The sequence below is a fragment of the Pinus tabuliformis genome, chromosome 7 (genome assembly GCF_031772625.1).
Source record: "Pinus tabuliformis cultivar Carrire ecotype Pingquan chromosome 7, CPIR1, whole genome shotgun sequence".
In the NCBI taxonomy this organism is placed as follows: Eukaryota; Viridiplantae; Streptophyta; class Pinopsida; order Pinales; family Pinaceae; genus Pinus; species Pinus tabuliformis.
In genome coordinates this window covers 1388989042-1389007891 of record NC_142293.1, presented here as the reverse complement: position 1 = coordinate 1389007891, position 18850 = coordinate 1388989042, and the positions used below count along the sequence as shown (strand labels likewise).

The window sequence follows — 18850 nt, the reverse complement described above, 5'->3', positions numbered from 1 at the left end:
TCTTCATTTAAATTACAGATTCCATTGTGAATCGCTGAGCCACAGCTGAGCATTTGAGAGAGTCGAAGATCGAAAGAATGGAAGCTAAGCGTGGCAGTTTTACTGTTGGGCAAATCGATTTGAGGAACTTTTGCCCGGCCGACTTGGAAGACCTGTACGAATGGGCTAGTGACGAAGAAGTGATCAAGTTCATGACATGGGAAGCTTTTAATTCCAAGGAGAAACTCAGGGAGTTTCTGCTCAAGGTGGTGATTCCTCATCCATGGTTCAAGGCTATATGTTTCAGAGGGAAGCCTATTGGTCACGTCATGCTCAAACGAGGAACCGATATTCACAACTGCCGAGCTGAGATGGGTTATGCCATCGCTAGAAGATACTGGGGGATGGGCTTCACCACCGAAGCGGTGACAACAGCACTTAAAATGGGATTCAAAGAATTGCAGGGAGTGAAGAGAATTGAAGCTCTTGTGCTCCCTGAAAACGTGGCCTCGGCGCGAGTTCTGGAGAAGGCCGGATTTGTTAAGGAAGCTTTCCTTCGTAACTACGTCCACCTGAAAGGAGCCGTTAGACACTGTCTACTCTTTAGCTATGTTGTTTAGACATCAGTAACAGTAGCTTGCATGATACTAGAGTTATATAATAAACATTCATCAAATATAATATAATGGTTTTAGTACCGGCAATGATATGGATTTTCATGGAGTCCTGTTTTTATTATTAGCTTTGGTCTCAAAAGTGTAAAGAGAGGCCGATACTATTATCAAATTAATTTCAATATTATAAAAGTTCAAAAAAAAAGTAATTTCAATCTATTAATAGATTAATTTTACAATATTAATATAAAAGTAACACAATTCGCATTCAGAATATAGTGAAATTTCTTCAAATAAATAAAAAACGTAAACCACAATAATAAAATAAATAAAAAAAATCCATAAATTTACAGATTTCATATATTTAATAAACATAATTTCACAATAATTTGAAATTTTATAATTACATTTAGATCTAATAAAAATTGTAATTTGATCGCTTAAAACTTCTTAGAGAGCAAATGTTTCCACGTGAATCTACAAAATGCCCAGTGGTGACCAACATGATAAAAGGCTCCGCCAGAAAAAGTAGTCTGTTTATTTGGAAGAAAACTTCAAAGAGCACAATACGTTTAATCCTGTAAGTCAAAGGCACAGCGACCAACTACAGAAAATGTTGGGGATTTTTTAGGGTTTTATTTATTCTCTTTGGCTTCTGTAGATCCGAGATTTAATTTCTGGTGTTTCTGGGATGGATATGCTAATAATATTCCTTACTCTGTGCCTTCAGTTTATCTCGATTACTGATTCGCTTAATATTTGGGCCGTCAACTCATATCTCTGATTGCAGAATTCGAGATAAAAATAACCTTCTATATATATTATATTTATGTTAAAGTGATCTCTGGTGAGAAATCACATAAAATTGGAACTATACAGAAAAAAGAGCTTCATATACCTGTTCTGGCAGTATATATTATATTTATGTTCAGGTGATCTCATGTGAGAAATCAGATAAAATTGGAACTATGCAAAAAAGGATTAGCTTCCTAACTTTTTTATCTTTATATCACCCTTTTCCTGCAACCCTATTCCAGCGGAGGCTATTATATCAGATTCCTTAGATAGTAATGAAATCTTTTTCTCTAACTTATCGAGAGCAAAAGTTAATATAACAATATTCTTAGTTATACGGTCAAAGAATTAATACAACAATATTCAGGGTCACGTAATTATTATCAGTGAATTAAGCTGGGGTGAAATCTAACCATCCTACCCAGCCAGCTAATACCAAAAGAATTTTTCAAGCACTCTATAAATACATAAGCATTTACAAGGAAAACACCCCGTACTTGTGAAGTGATGACAGCAACTGCATCCGCCGAACGGTGGCTTCAGAACCAGAATTGAAGATTCAAGCAACAGAAGCGTCTTTCTGCCCGAAATGTAAACAAAACTGACCTCAGCTATCCTCCACCGTACTATAACTAAATTAAAATGAAATTGAATCAAATGTTTTGTGCAATGTCACCCATGTAAGGACAACATTTAGGAAGTCGTTGAAGACGCAAAAGCAAATTAACTGCACAAAAAGTGAAAGTCTAGGAAGCGTCCATCACTTTTGGCATCAGCTCAAAAATCCGCTCAGAATTCCTCCAAGCAACACAAGGCTTCTTAGGTCTTTCAGTTGAAACCTTTATATTTAACTTCTGAGACATACAAGGAATTTGAAAACCCTGCAAGTAAAAAAACAACCGAGAACTCTGGACTTCACAATCCTCCGTGAACATGCGTACTGGTTTTCCTGGGAAAACACTGTAAATAACACTTTGAAACCAGGATGAACTTGCTTCTTTCAATAGTTAAGAGTAGGGGCGCAACTTTCAAGCCATATTATCGCATAAACCAACTACCCACGATAAAACAACAACCCACGTAGTGACTTAACTTTAAAGCCATATCATTCCATAAACAACGCAGGATAATTAAATAATGTAAGACATGTCTAATTAAATCATGTAACAGATGTCAAATCTGGGCAAAAAAGATAGACGAAAATGCAAAGGGAACTGATTCAAAATAAAGGGTATCAGCCAGTTAAAAATAATGGAGAAATGGTTATATGGTTGTAACATATCTCTTTAGTTTAGGATTAGTTCCTAGAGTTTAGGAGGTTGTTTACAACTACCTATTTTTGAGTGAGTGATGTATTTAATATTGTAATATTCATTTGATGTATGTAGAGTGAATGAGAGTGAGAGTCTCCTCTTTCTTTGAGTGCAGTCTCCCAGGTGCCGTACACACCTGTGAGCTGCAACTCCTTCATTTAATTCAAAGTGTGATTTTTCTCTTGGTATCAGAGCTTAGGGTAGAGATAGCCTCATTTTTTTTAGGGATGTATTATTAGTTACATATCTGTAGTGGTAGGAGTGCATGTAAATGTATTTGTGTGATCAGGTGGAATTATAGTAACACCTGGAGCGAAGGGTCTCAGATGACTGATCATCTCTGAGCCAGAGAAAAGGTTGAGCAATTGGCGCGGATTTTTTGAAGACAGTCGCGCCAATCCAGAACAAAACAGATTGGCGCTATTTTTTAAAGAACAGACGCGCCAATTGGCGCTGGTTTGGGGCTGATAAGCGCGCCAGCAAAATTATAACTAAATTGGCGCGGATCCGTGGCTGTTAAGCGCGCCAATTTCCGTGGACACCGTGAATTTTTCTTTTCAGCAATTGGCGCGGATTTGTAGTTGTTCAGAGCACCATAGAGCCAACCTCTTTCTCTCTGGAAATCTGCAATTTTTTTTTTGTTGCAGATCGGAGTTATCCAGTGGTGGCATGTGGAGATTTCTGCTTGGTGGTATCAGATTTGATTTGCTTGGTGGTGGCGAATTGAGGTTCCTTGATCCGCTCGGATCGGACCTGCCCGGTGGTGGCGAATTGGGGTTCCGTGATCTGCTCGGAGGTAGCAGATCAGACTTGCCCGGTGGTGGCGAATTAGAGCTCTGTGATCTGCTCGGTGGAAGCAGATCGGTTTTTTGCCTGGTGGTGGCGCAGTGCAGCTCCTTGATCTGTTCGGTGGAAGCAGATCGTCTTTGCCCGGTGGTGGCGTGTTGGAGCTTGCTTGTTGATTTGTTCGGTGGTAGCAGATCGGTTTTGCCCGGTGGTGGCACAGTGAAGTTCCTGATCTGTTCGGTGGCAGCAGATCGGACTTGGCCGGTGGTGGCACAATGAAGTTCCTGATTTGTTCGGTGGAAGCAGATCGGACTTGCCAGGTGGTGGCCGATTGGAGTGTTCAGTTGGGCGAAAATGAACAACAATATAGAATCATACCTCCACGAGTCTTGCAAACTCGATGGAACGAATTTCTCCAACTGGAAATTCAAAATGAAAACTTTGTTGGAGAGTGTAAATGCATGGGCGATCGTTGAAGGAAATGAACCGAGATTTGGAACAGCGACTCAAGAACAAGACTGTGATAAAAGAGAAATGAAAGCAAAAGTTATACTGAAGATGTCAATTAAGGACAATATTATCCTACATATCAGATATTCCAAGTCAGCCGCTGATCTATGGACAACGATCAAGAACCTGTACGAGACTCAGAATAAAAATTGTGTTCTGGCACTCAAGAGAAAATTGTTTACATTGAAGATGGACGAGAATGAGTCCATTGGTGGATTCATGGCCAGAGTCAAGGATCTGAGAGACAAACGGGGAGCTATTGGAGAAAAAGTGTTTGACTCAGATCTAGTTACACTCACATTGAACAGAATGACGGATGAATATCAGACATTCATCACAGGACTGTCAGCAAGGGAGAAAGCCCCTTCATTTGATGAGCTGACAGCGATTCTGCTCCAGGAGGAGGAGCGAAGACAAAATCTAAAAACTCAGAGCAATGACTTAGCTCTGATGGCGAAGAGGCGACAGTACAGAGGAAAGCAGCACCAACACCAACATCAGCACCAGCAACCGCAGCAGCAGCATCAGAAGGGGGCCAACTCTTTTCAAAAGAAACCATTCAGAGGTATCGCTGATAATTATGTTAAGAGATGTTTTTATTGTGGGAAACCTGGTCATCAGATTAAAGAATGCTATAAGGGGCAGGCAGATGAAAGAAAAGGCAAACAGAGAAAACATCAGGGCTGTTTTGCTGGAGAAGAGTCGATTGTGCTCTTTCAACATCAAAGGGAGATGAGGACGACATATGGTATGTCGACTCTGGCGCATCCTCTCATATGACCGGTAAGAAGGACTGTTTTGAATTTCTTGAAGAATCTGCATGTGGATCAAAAATTTATCTAGGAGATGACAGTGGGTATGAGATCAAAGGATGTGGAGATATTCCTGTGAAGCTACCTAGTGGCAACATTAAACATCTTAAAAATGTATTATGTGTTCCAAGAATTAAGAAAAGCTTGATCTCTGTCTCAATGATTACAGACCAGGACATGCAGGTGCAATTCTTTAAGAATGGTTGTGTCATTAAGGATAGCCAGATGGAAACAGCTGCAACAGGAGTGCGCGTGGCGAATTTGTACAGACTGGATGCAAAGAGTATGCCATGACAAGCAATGGTTGCAGCTGGATCAATAGTCGAAAATCTCTGGCATCAGAGATTTGGACATCTCAATTTGCAGGACCTCATCTTACTTCAGAAGAAAGGTATGGTCGATGGACTCCCTGTTTTTCATAATGTCAAGCTGGAATGTGAAGAGTTCCCTTTGCATGTCAACGGAAAGGAAAGAGACATCCTAGAACTAGTGCATACAGATATTTGTGGACCTATGCAAACCAGGTCCTTAGGAGGCGCATATTATTTTCTGCTATTTACAGATGACTGCAATAGGTTTTCATGGGTGTATTTTTTAAGTAAAAAGAGTCAAGAATTTCGGTAATTTAAAGATTTCAAATCTATGATAGAGAACCAAACAGGAAAGAGGATAAAGATTCTCCGCTCGGATCAAGGGGTAGAATACAGGTTAGGAGAGTTCATGAACTTCTGCAAGCAGCATGGGATTATGCAGCAATTTACAGTGCCACACACTCCACAGCAGAATGGAGTAGCAGAACGCAAGAATAGAACTCTTGTGGAGTGCGCCAGAAGTATGCTTCAAGGTAAAGGTATATCAAATGGTATTTGGGCAGAAGCCATTAATATTGCTGTTTATTTAAAGAATAGGAGTCCTACTAAATGTCTAGGCTTCAAAACCCCCTTTGAAGCATTGTTTGGAATCAAACCAGCAGTTAGTCATCTAAGAATATTTGGATCTAAAGCTTATGCTCATATACCAAAAGCAGATAGAAAGAAGTTAGATCCCAAAGCCTTGAAATGTACATTTGTAGGATATGGCACAGAGTATAAGGCATACAAGTTATATAATCCTGTGACTCATAAAGTTTTTGCAAGAAGAGATTTTGTTTTTCATGAACAGACTGAAGATGGAAAGGAAGACTCTATCAATGATAGCCACATTCCATTGCTAATAGAGATGAACAGTGACGAAGATGAAGAGTAGGAGTAGGAGAAGAAACAGGAAGAAGTAGCAGCAGATAGTGTAATAAATGATGATGCAGGCGCGGAAAGTGCTGAAACAGATAGAGTTGAGGTAAGTCCTCTACCTAGAAGATCAGGTAGGAAGACTAGACTACCTGAAAGATTGAAAGGCTATGCTTTAATGTCCAAAATTTTAAACATTGTAGAACCTTCAAATTATGAAGAAGCAAGTAAATCAGATGAATGGAGGGCTGCAATGCATGAGGAAATTGAAACAATATATAGAAATCACACTTGGGATTTAGTTGAGTTGCCTGAAGGAAAAACCCCTATAGGTTGTAAGTGGCTGTAGAAACCTAAGATAAATGCAGATGGGATTGTAGAAAAATTCAAAGCTAGGCTGGTAGCAAAGGGTTATTCACAGCAAGAAGGCATAGATTTCGATGACACCTTTGCCCCTGTAGCTAAACTAAATACAATTAGAATGTTAATATCTTTAGCAACAAAACATAAATGGAAGCTACACCAGCTAGATGTTAAGTCTGCATTTCTGAATGGAGAATTAAAGGAAGAAATTTATTTAGTATAGCCTCCTGGTTTTGTGAAAAAGGGGCAAGAGCATTTAGTGTGTAAATTGCATAAGGCACTTTATGGTTTGAAACAAGCACCTAGGTCATGGTATGAGAAAATTGATTCATTTTTTATACAACATGGTTTTCGTAGGAGCCTCAACAACCCAAACCTGTATACCAAGATAAATAAACATAGGCAAATCATTTTGATTTCTTTGTATGTGGATGACATGATTATAACAGGAAATGCAAATAATTTGATCAAAGAAATCAAGCAACAAATGTCACAGGTATTTGAAATGAAAGACCTTGGAGATCTTCATTATTGCCTAGGATTGGAGGTGTGGAAAGATTCTAGTCAGACTTTTCTAACTCAAGGAAAGTATCCCAGAACCCTGTTGGAAAGATTCAGAATGGAACAGTGTAAAACAGCAGCAACACGATTGCAGCAGAACCTCAAGTTAAGCAGTGATGATGGCACAAAACAGGTGGATGCCACTTTGTATAAACAGCTAGTGGGAAGTTTGATATATCTCATGACAACTAGACCTGATCTGGCATATTCTGTTAGTGTGCTGAGCTAGTTTATGTCCAGACCACTTGAAAGTCACTGGATTGCAGCAAAATGTGTGTTGAGGTACCTTAGTGGTACTTTTAATTATGGTATTTTATACACCGACATTTCTGATGTTACTTTAGCAGGTTACTCAGATTCTGATTGGGTAGGTGAACTGGATGATCGTAGATCCATCACAGGTTATGCATTTAGTATTGGATCCGGAGTTATTTCTTGAAGTAGCAAAAAGCAAAGTACTGTAGCATTATCATCATGTGAAGCTGAGTACCAAGCCTTGTGTGCAGCTACATGCGAAGCTATCTGGTTGAGGAGATTGCTTAGTGATGCAGGCGAAGGACAGAAAGAAGCAACTAGCATGAAAACTGACAACCAGAGCACAATAAAGCTTGCATACAATCGAGTTTTCCATAAAAATACTAAACACATAGACACTCAGTTTCATTTTGTTCGAGAAAAGATACAGTCAAAAGAAATATGTGTGGAGTATTGTAACACTTGTGATAATTTAGCTGATATTTTTACTAAGCCTCTAGGGCGAGTAAAGTTTGAGTTATTGAGAGGGATGTTAGGAGTGCAGAATAACCCTTTCTCCATTAAGGGGGGAGTTAAAAATAATGGAGAAATGGTTATATGGTTGTAACGTATCTCCTTAGTTTAGGATTAGTTCCTAGAGTTTAGGAGGTTGTTTACAACTACCTATTTTTCAATGATGTATTTAATATTGTAATATTGATTTGATGTATGTAGATTGAACGAGAGTGAGAGTCTCCTCTTTATTTGAGTGCAGTATCCCCGGTGCCGTACACACCTATGAGCTGCAACTCCTTCATTTAATTCAAAGTGTGATTTTTATCTCAGCCTAACTAATAAATATAAAATATTAATATACACTTTAATTGACTGCAAATAAAATGTGTTTTTGAATAAGAAATGATTGTTTTAAAAACGACAACAATAACGGGCTTGCCATCGGCCATTTAAAACGCCCCGATAGCGCCCATTCACCCTACATATCAATGCAGAGGTCGTATGTTCGAATACCGTAATATATCGTACCTGTTTATCGACGTGTCAGATTTCCCCGCGTCCCATCTCCAGAACTAACTATCCGTGTTGTTGCGGTGTTTAGCCTCCTATGGCGTGGTCTCCATTTGCAATTGCCAAACATCCTGCGTCCCATCTCATATCATAGTTGTCCATCTCATCCATGCATCATCCGTTTTAAATTTGTAATTGGGAGCACTTGAATTTTTGAAATTTATCCTGCATCTTTCAGCCCATCCTAATTAGAGTGGGATCTTATGTTGGCAGAGTAGGTCTTCGATCAAAATTATATATATATTTTTATGGTAATGTTGGGCATATTTTTAGGGATTCACATATATAAAATATTGAGCATATTCTTAATCATTAACACAGGAGTTGACTAAAATTAGAGAGTTAGTTAATTTAACTGAATGTTGAGTGTTGAGTGGTGAGTCAAGTTGAGTGATGGATAAAGAGTTAAGTACAGTAGTATGAGTTAACCGAGTTAAATGTGTATGCATGTCAAGATATTTTATGCAAATCACTAATTGGAAAAGTTTAAATACCCTTCACTTCACCAAATTCATTGTAAGAATCATGTTTTGTATGATCAATAAAAAAGTAGCGCCTCATGTATTTTTTGTGCGAATTTATGTTTTGAGTCCTCTACCTTTACAACAAATTAAAGTGAGTTCCTCTGCCTTTACAAAAAATTGGTATCTGTACATTTATAAAGAGCCAAAAATACAAAACAAAACAAAACCGAGTCAACAATAATCCGTGAAATAGAAGAGAGAAGTATTTTTTCCTGTAACACTCTTCTTGTTTGACCTATAACAGTCCTTACAGTGGTATTCAGAGTGTTATAATGCTCTTGGGCTTAGCTTAGAGACACGTTAAAGATGAAAAAATTACCCCATACGCAGGGTATCATTACCGTATAGAGCATTCTACACAGGTCTCAACCAGTCACGACCGCGTTAACCAAGTCAAGAAAATTTGTTTAAAATGTCACATGGTTACAACTGACTCTTAAAAATTTGTTAAGGCGTCACTTAATAAGAAGAACTATTAAAGGAGCGTGGCCCATGGAAGGGTTTTTTTCAGGAGTTGTATTTAAAGAGAGTTTTTGGAAGCTTTTCCGGTGGGTTTTCCGGTCAAAATTTGGCTGCAATTTATTGAAATCGCAAGTTTGATAGCTAATTTCTGCATAATCAAAGCGTCCCAGAGGTTTTTCAGGGTGCTAAATCCAAATATGCAGTTAAAAAACCATTTTAAATAATACAAATCAAGATTTAACCTCAAGTTTTTCCGCCGGATTCCGTCACCGGAATCTCCAAAAAATCGCACTAAAGACAACTCTTTTTTTAAAACTTCGGTGGATTTTTTCTACCAATATTAAAGTGTTAGGATTTTTTGAAAGACGACTTTATTTAAAGTTTATGGGTTATTCCTTGTGATAAAGGTTTATAAAATATGAAAGTTTTGCCATAAAGTTGGAAGGATTTTAACATAAAAGGTATTCGAAGGTTTTTAAAGTCATTTTTGGATATATTGAAAAGTTCAAGTTTATAAAGGTTTATATATATATATATATATATATATATATATATATATATATATATATATATATATAGATTTTCTTTATATATAAAAAATCATTAAGGGATTTTATAAAAGAGTTTATAAAAAATTTGATTGGCAAGAGAATTTAGGGATTTGTAAAATTTGTTAGTTATTTGGGTTTTTGTAAGTATGACAATGTTTTGGTGAAGATTGTGCCTTTTGGGGTACATATTGAAAATCATATTTCTTTTGGGGGCAATATGGAAGATACACTCAAGCAATCAGTAAAAAAACTATATAAAAAAAAGGAATGACATCAGTCATGGGTCGCAAACCGCAACTGAAGCATATTAAAAAAACGAATTTGAATGAAGAGGTAGAGATTGTTGCCATGGTTAGAGAGGTTCAGGCCGCAGTTGAGGGACTATGAAGTCTAGCAGAAGATAAAGAAGAAAACGAGGGTGATTGGTGTAGCTTTGATTTGCTACCACCTCCTATGTTTACAGGTGAATATTTTGATCATTGGGTATCAAGATGTTAACTTTTCTTCGAGCTAGAGAGCTAATTGAGTATGAGTCTAATAACCCATATGATGCAGTATGTGATGTTTTAGCATTGAATTTTATAAAACAATAATTGGATGAGAAGTGTTTGTGTAAGGTAGCAAAAGCTACAACTCCAAGGAAGAATGGAAGTTCCTAGAAGCAGAGTTTGGTGCAAGGAGTAGTGACATGCAACATCAGGTTATGTCACAAGAAAAGAAGTCAGTTGCAGATCTAAGAGTAGATGAGCAAGACTATGAGAGGAAAACAAAGCTTGGAGAATCCCACTAAAAAGTAGACGATGGTTTTCAAGACCATAAAAATGAAGCCCATTATGCAAACATGCATATGGATGAAGAATATGCAACAAAGATTGCAAAGATAGAAGAAAACGTATCTGTATGTGAAGCAAAGCAAGAGCATATAAATGCTCAAGGAATCCATTGTAACATGGATGATACAAATGATTGTGAATCCCACTATAATGAGACACATGTGGATGTTGACTGCAAAGTGAAATGTGAATTGGTGAATCCAGCCGCAACTAATGGATTTTGTGAAGTTGAAATTGTCAATGGAGTTGACAATAAACATATGCATGCTCGGATATCCCACCATAGTGTAGATGAGCATTATGTTGATGATATGTGTGGTTTATTTTTTGAAATAGAGATTAATTGTGGCAATATAGTAAGTGAAATATTTGATGAAGAATTGAAGGTTGAAGCTGCCACTGTAGTAGCAAGATATGAAGCAGTTGTAGCTGCTCATGAAGTAGTATGCGATCTACCAACAGTTGATGATCAAAGACATGATAAAATGATTGAATAGTTTTTTATGAGAATATCCACTGACCACATAATAGTGGAAGATAGTTTTAGTGAAGTTGAAAAGAAGGCAGAGAAGGAAGAGGTAGAGCAAGAAGTTGTCACTGAAGAGCATAATATAGATGCTTTTAACATTTTTTTTTAATATGCAGGTGTTCAAAATAACATGAGCGAAAAAATTGAAAACAAGGTTGTTAATAAATTTGATGAAGATTTGAAGCTCATTGAAGAATGGATTCAAAAACCAATAAAACAAATTGATTCGAGTCTTAAAGAAACAACAGGAATAAAATAATTGAATGAAATGGTGAATAATGATCTTGAGTGTGCAGATTACAGGAAAAAAGTAGCAGTACTTGATGATGGAAGTGGAAAGAATGATACACTACTACATGTAGGGGGGTTTTAAGACAATATTTAAGACAATTTTTGAGTCAATTGTCTTAACTTAAGACAAAAATAAACGTGTGTATTGTCTTAAATAATGTATTTAAGCGGGTGTCTCAAAATATAATGTCTCAAAATTTTGTCTCTATAAAGACAATATAGAACACATATTATTATTGTCTCTATAAAGACAAGAATTATTGTCTATTAAGAGACAATTTGATTTGTCTCTCTAGAGACAATTTGATTTGTCTCTCTAGAGACAATTTCATTTGTCTCTCTAGAGACAACTTCATTTGTGTCTCTTTAGAGACAATTACATTTTTGTATTTTTAGAGACAATAGTTGAGATTAAAAACATATTGTCTCTATAGAGACTATATGTCCATAATTCAAACTATTGTCTCTCTAGAGACAATATAAAAAAATATTAAAAAAAAAATCATTTTGAATGTTCTTTCAAAGTAGTTTCACATTCAAAGTCCACAAATAGTGATTTTAATTACCTTAAATTTTTGTTGTTTATGGATACCAACAGAATAAAAAAATAGATAAATCCATTATTTTCAACGCTAACAACAAAGTAATTTTAAATCTAAATGAAAAAACAATTCTGGAAATCAACATTGAAAATAATAACGCAACACACTTATATTTTCTGAAAATGCATTCACGTCATTTGAACATGCACGATCCTTAGTTGGAACTTCATTTTAAGACATAGTATGAGTCAAAAAAAATATGTTCTAGATTTCTCCATCCTACAAGAGGGTTTACTCTCTAACATAGAAATTCAAAGCTTCAATCACATTAAATGGTGTAAATTAAATTCATATCCAGTTGTTAAACCACAATTTCAATACCCTTGTATAATTTGAATTGGCTTCCTTGATAAAAAACAATTGTAATAATGTATATGAATTTGAATTTACAATTGATTGGAAATTCTGTTTTCATGAAGGTTTTACAAAAGATGAAAAATTGACATAGGTCTTGGCAACATGATATATGCCAATTCTCAATGTATTGGTGACCTACATAAATATCTTCTCCACTATTGGCTTTCACAATTTGAGTTGGATCCATCTCCTATTGCAGCCCAAGAATTGCAACAATTGGTATCCAAATTGGTGGTGATATAGTTTGTGAGGAAGCTTCATATCCAATGAATCTAATTCGGGTAATGAACTATTATGATCAACTTCATAACAAGCTAAAGTTGCAGAAAAACCTCTATCACTAGATGTTTTCTCTGCACTTAATCATTTCTTTGAGGCACACCAAACCACCCATCCTTCTTCCTGTTAAGAATAAAATAATAAATTCCTGTAAGGCAAGTTTTATACCATTGCTCAACCATTTCCAAGAGAGCTACTTACTAAAATAAAATAAAATAAATGTAGTGCGTACCTGAAATAGAAATGTGTGCACTCATAGTATTTATTCATTCTCACTTGCCTTGCCTTGCATGATTCCCAGGAGCACTTGCAAATGCAATAGTAGAGTCATTTTATTTTTTTTATAATAAAAACCCTACTATCTTTATAATAATTAATAATTGAAATAAAAATAAGATTCTGCAAACTTATTAAACTCTTAATATAAAAATGGATCAAAAACAAAACCAATATACTCTCTAATATAAGCATAAATTTTAATGATGACACCATCTCTAATTTTGGTTGGTAGTATTGTTTGTTCCCAATCAAAGCTCAAAAATGTCGTGAATACTAGTGAAAATATTAGGTAAGTTTCAAACTCTTTTAAAATGAAAGTACATCACCTATTTTTCTCTGTAGTGGGATGGGAAGTATTTGAAAACTCTTATTAGAAGAGTGAACATAATCTCTGACTAAAACTTGAAGAATCTCAATCAACATTAATACTCAACAACCATATGGGATTTTACCTAAATGAGTCTTTTATAATTATATATTTATTAATTTAAATTTAACTAGCATTTGCACCATATGCTGCAAAGGAAACGCTGTAAGTCGGTAGTGCATATGGAAGAAGAACATAAATGAAACAAATGTGATATGTTAGGTGATCTAACTATAGCCAAATTTGAATGAAAAAATAAATCTAAATGTTAAATTTAATACAATCAAACAATCTACTCAAACCAAAGGCATGCACAACTTCCTTAGAATAGGATAAGCTTATTGTTATATTTCAGGTTAAAGATATAGTGCTAAAGTTAGATCAGGCAGTTCTGTTTTATTTTTCACGTCTTTCTGAATTCATTTTTTATCAGTTAGATAGAGTGCAGATCCATATATCTAAGCAATATATATATTTTTATGAACCCTATGTGTCACTTATAAAAGAGAGTGAGAGTATCACTTCCCTTCCATTCTTAGCTAGGATGGAGTTCATCTCTCAGCACAATATAATAAGAGGTATAGAACATGTTGTATAGTGTAAAAATTTCTTTCCACATAAAACATGCATTTCTGCATTTTAAGTGTCAACTTGTTGAAAAAAAATAATATAAATTCAAATGTAAACCAGCGCATATGGGTTATTAATATTACCTTTGTTTAGCAAGAGGGGATTCAATTCATTACTAAATTTATGCCCAAGTTTTACTACTTCAAATGGGAGTCAAAAGTTTGGATTTAAGATGCTACCTTAGCTATGATAAGCGTTCCATCTCCCAGTTTTACTATAGTCAAAGAAGAATCTGTCGACTGTTGAATGGAAACAACTTTAGCATTGAATCTAATCATTCCTGGAGCCAATTATTTTTCAAGGGTATCCAGAAGCATACTCCTTTGCATGCATCGAACTTCATGATTTCCGCTGATAGACAGGAAAAGTACTTAGTATTACAAAGCATGCGAAAAAAAGATGACCAAAATAGTTAATGGGATAGAAATTACATCATGTCATAGTGGCAATGAGGGGGTGTTGAAGCCATCTCCTAGATGCAGAAATGACTAGGAATAGAAATAAAGAATACAAATAGGTACACCCTAGACAAAGAAGCAGCAGGTGAAGCATTAAAGCTAAAACACAGAAGCAGAAGCATTAATCTAAAAGAAGCAACCAGACTAAAAAGTGAGGGATTTGAGACGAGAAGCTTTGGATAACAAAATGGGAAAATAAAGGAAACATCCAATGTAAGTGAGATTTTTTTTTAGAAATAGAAGTTTAAGGTACCCTCTAGATGCGAAATAAAAAGCTACTTGATATCAATCTGGATAGACATATTTTTTCTCCTCTGTTTTTGGATACTAGGTTTCATAGGTGCTGTGATTGCAAAGAATGTTAAGAATGTTGTACCCAATAAGAATTGGCTTATATGGTTTTGAATTTCTATTGGTTAAACTTAGGGTTCACACCTTTTAGGAGTCCATATTCTAGCATGGCATGGACTATCTGCCATGGAAGACCCCTCTAGTGAGCCCTAAGGTCATTGTAATCTTGAAAATGTTCAAATGAATATGGACATTGTTCTAACTGTCCACTGGGTGCACCTATATCAACCCTTGTAAACGGTAAAACTAAAAACCTATTAATCTAATGCAACTCTGCATGCCTTGAGATAAGTTGTGTGTTGGCCATTGTGGTCTTATTGTTTTGGTGATCAAATCCTGAATGCATGAGGGTAGAAACAATAATATGGTGAGCTTTTACAATTTCTACATCTTTGTTTGCTATGGTCTTGCGTGCTTTCCAAGACATTTATCAGCCAAGAGTTATGATGGCATACTTACCATTTTCCAAAGCTGGTGTATGAGAGCTATTTGATAAATGTTGAAGGGAAGGAAGTCACCTGTGCCTTGTAAATTGGCATACAAGAAGCTAAATTATAGTGGGAAGAGTAGCTAGAGGTAAAGTACAGAGGATCAAATTGAATGATGTAATGAAAATACCCCTGTAACTACGAATGCTTCTGGCGAAGGGACTCTGCAACACCAAGAACATCGAGAGCCCTCCATGGTAGTCTGCATACACAAAAAAAGCTTGAATATATCGACTAGTCACTAAATAAAGAATGTAACTTATGAATTCATGAGGCAAGTGCTAGAATGCAGGGTTTGGATCATACAAACAAATAAAGAGTATAATTGAGTAATTTCTAATGAACAGCTAAAGTAGCTTACCTTAAATTGTGAGTCTACTTATAGCTTCTACTCTAAATGCAACGCTGCATACCTTGAGATATGTTGTGTGTTGGCCATTGTGGTCTTATTGTTTTAGCGATCAAATCCTAAATGCATGAGGGAAAAAGCAATAATACGGTGAGCTCTTACAATTTCTACATCTATGTTTGCTATGGTCTTGCATGCTTTCCGAGACATTTATCAGCCAAGAGTTATGCTGGCATACTTACCATTTTCCAAATCTGCTGTACGAGAGTTGTTTCGTAATAGTTAATGGGATAGAAAGTACATCATGTCATAGTGGCAATGAGGGAGTGCTGAAGCCATCTCCTAGATGCAGAAGCAATAATACGTTGAGCTTTTACAATTTCTACATCTATGTTTGCTATGGTCTTGCATGCTTTCTGAGACATTTATCAACCAAGAGTTATGCTGGCGTACTTACCATTGTCCAAAGCCGGTGTATGAGAGTTGTTTGGTAAATGCTGAAGGGAAGGAAGTCACCCATGCCCTATAAATTGGCATACAAGAAGCTAAATTATAGTGGGAAAAGCAGCTGGAGGTAAAGTACAGAGGATCAAATTGAATGATGTAATGACAATACCCCTGTAACTGCAGATGCTTCAGGCGAAGGGACTCTGCAACACTAAGAACATCGAGAGCCCTCCATAGTAGTCTGCATACACAAATGATAGTTTGAATATATCGACTAGTCACTAAACAAAGAATGTAACTTATGAATTCATGAGGCAAGTGCTAGAATGCAAGGTTTGGAGCATACAGATAAGCTTACTTTAAATTGTGTGTCTCCTTATAGCTTCTATAACAATGTGTAAAACCCCTAGATCCTTGTTGCACTATTCATGTTATATATGCTCCACTTATCAGCCCAAATTCTCTCCATCTCCTCTCCTCCACATATTTCTTCAGTGTTGCTTCAATTCTTTTGTCTTCTTCTAGACCATTTGTGATTGTCATTTCTTCTTCCAAGCACCTTCCTAGAACCATTGCATCCTTAAGTGTAGAACATCCACCTTGTCCTAAGTTTGGAGTCATAGGATGCATTGCATCCCCTGCAACATAGACATTTCTCTTACATAGTTTTCCGAATAACACTGCCCATGGCCACCTCAAGCTGAGTGCATTAATGCTAAAGTGTCTATTTGAGTTTTCTTTCTATATCCAGAATCTCCTCTAGATAGTCTCAAAGTCTTTCCAATGCATTTTCCAATATACTCTTTGGATCACGTCCAATATCTAAATCTGCAACACATCCACTTAGGCATGCCTTATATTCTTGTTATTTTTTGTCAAATAGTTCACAGAGCTTGTGACTACTATATGAGGATTATAATATCAAGATAAAAAATTCAAATGCAACACAATTGTTCAAAATTATCTGAAAGGAATATAATAGAAGGTTTCAATAATTTTTGAATAATCTATTTTTAAGATTGATGATTTCCTACACCTACACATGATCCACAGAACAATTATAACAAAGGGTGCTATAATATTATACCACAAGGAAGTGAACTCTGGGTTGTGAACCAGTAAACATCCTTCTCATTGCATGGAACAAAACCCGCCCTCAAATGTTATCCATAAAATAGTTGTGCCTTTGGCCCAAACTTATGTCCTTCAGGGTATGTTGCCAATCCCATAATAGTAGATCTCCCAGAAAGACTAGGGGCTAGAAGACCCAGCCATTCAGCGACTACGAAATTCCCTCCATCAGAACCTATCAGTACCTGTGAATAGAAACAAATTCCAAATGGTTGAGAGAAACATGATAACATAGAAGATATATTTTTAATGATCAAACTTGCATTCAACAGACCCCTGTCATTTTTTCTCAAATACAAAAGGACATCTAATACTCGTGTATGAGAGAAACCACCACAAAAATTCCTACCTGATAGAAACCAGCGCATATGGGTTATTAAAATTACCTTTGTTTAGCAAGAGGCGATTCAATTCATTACTAAATTTACCCCCAAGTTTTACTACTTCAAGTGGGAGTCAGAATTTTGGATTTAAGATGCTACCTTAGCTTTGATAAGCGTTCCATCTCCCAGTTTTACTATAGTTAAAGAAGAATCTGTAGACTGTTGAATGAAAACAATTTTAGCATTGAATCTGATCATTCCTCGAGCCAATTCTTTTGCAAGGGTATCCAAAATCACACTCCTTTGCACGCATCGAACTTCATCATTTCCACTGATAGACAGAAAAGTACTTAGTATTCCAAAGCATGTGAAAAAAAGATGACCAAAATAGTTAATGGGATAGAAAGTACATCATGTCATAGTGGAAATGAGGGATTAGTGAAGCTATCTCCTAGATGCAGAAATGACCATGAGTAGAAATAAAGAATAAAAATATGTATACCCTAGACAAAGAAGCAGTAGGTGAAGCATTTAAGTTGAAACAGAGAAGCAGAAGCATTAATCTGAAAGAACCAACCAGACTAAAAAGTGAGGGATTTGAGACGAGAAGTATTTGATAACAAAATGGGAAAATAAAGAAAACATCTAATGTAAGTGAGATTTTTTTTAAAAAATAGAAGTTTAAGGTACCCTCTAGATGCGAAATAAAAAGCTACCTGATATCAATCTGGATAGCCATATTTTTTCTCCTCTGTTTTATTATGCTATTTTTGGATACCAAGCTTCATAGGTGTTGTGATTACAAAGAATGTTAAGAATGTTGTGCCCAATAAGAAATGGCTTATATTATTTTGAATTTCTATTGGTTAAACTCAGGGTTCACACCTTTTAGGAGTCCATATTCTAGCATGGCATGGACTATATTCCATAGAAGACCCCTCTAGTGAGCCCTACGGTCATTGTAATCTTGAAAATATTCAAATGAATATGGACGTTTTTCTTACTGTCCACTGGGTGCACCTATATCAACCCCCTGTAAATGGTAAAACTAAAAACTAAAAACCTATGGAGGCTTAGAAAACATCCTCTGGTCACAAGGTTTGGAAATGCTCGTAGCCTTACATTTATATCAAGACATCAATCATCCTCCCTTAATAATCTTGATAAAACAATAGGACAGGCATTTGTATGAAGAGACTCGAGCATTAGAAAAACACTGACAGGAAATAGTTGAGTGCATGTGTTGTGCACGTTCCATCTCATAAACAGAACGAATGTGTAACAACTGTATATACCTATTACCCAGTTGGATGTTAAAAA

At 36.1% G+C, this 18850-nt stretch overlaps 1 pseudogene; it reads right to left on the bottom strand.

Moving 5' to 3' along the window:
* The window catches only part of LOC149252833 (monooxygenase 2-like), a 34511-nt pseudogene extending 17747 nt beyond the window's left edge, over positions 1–16764 (bottom strand).
* Positions 16765–18850: the final 2086 nt, after the last annotated feature.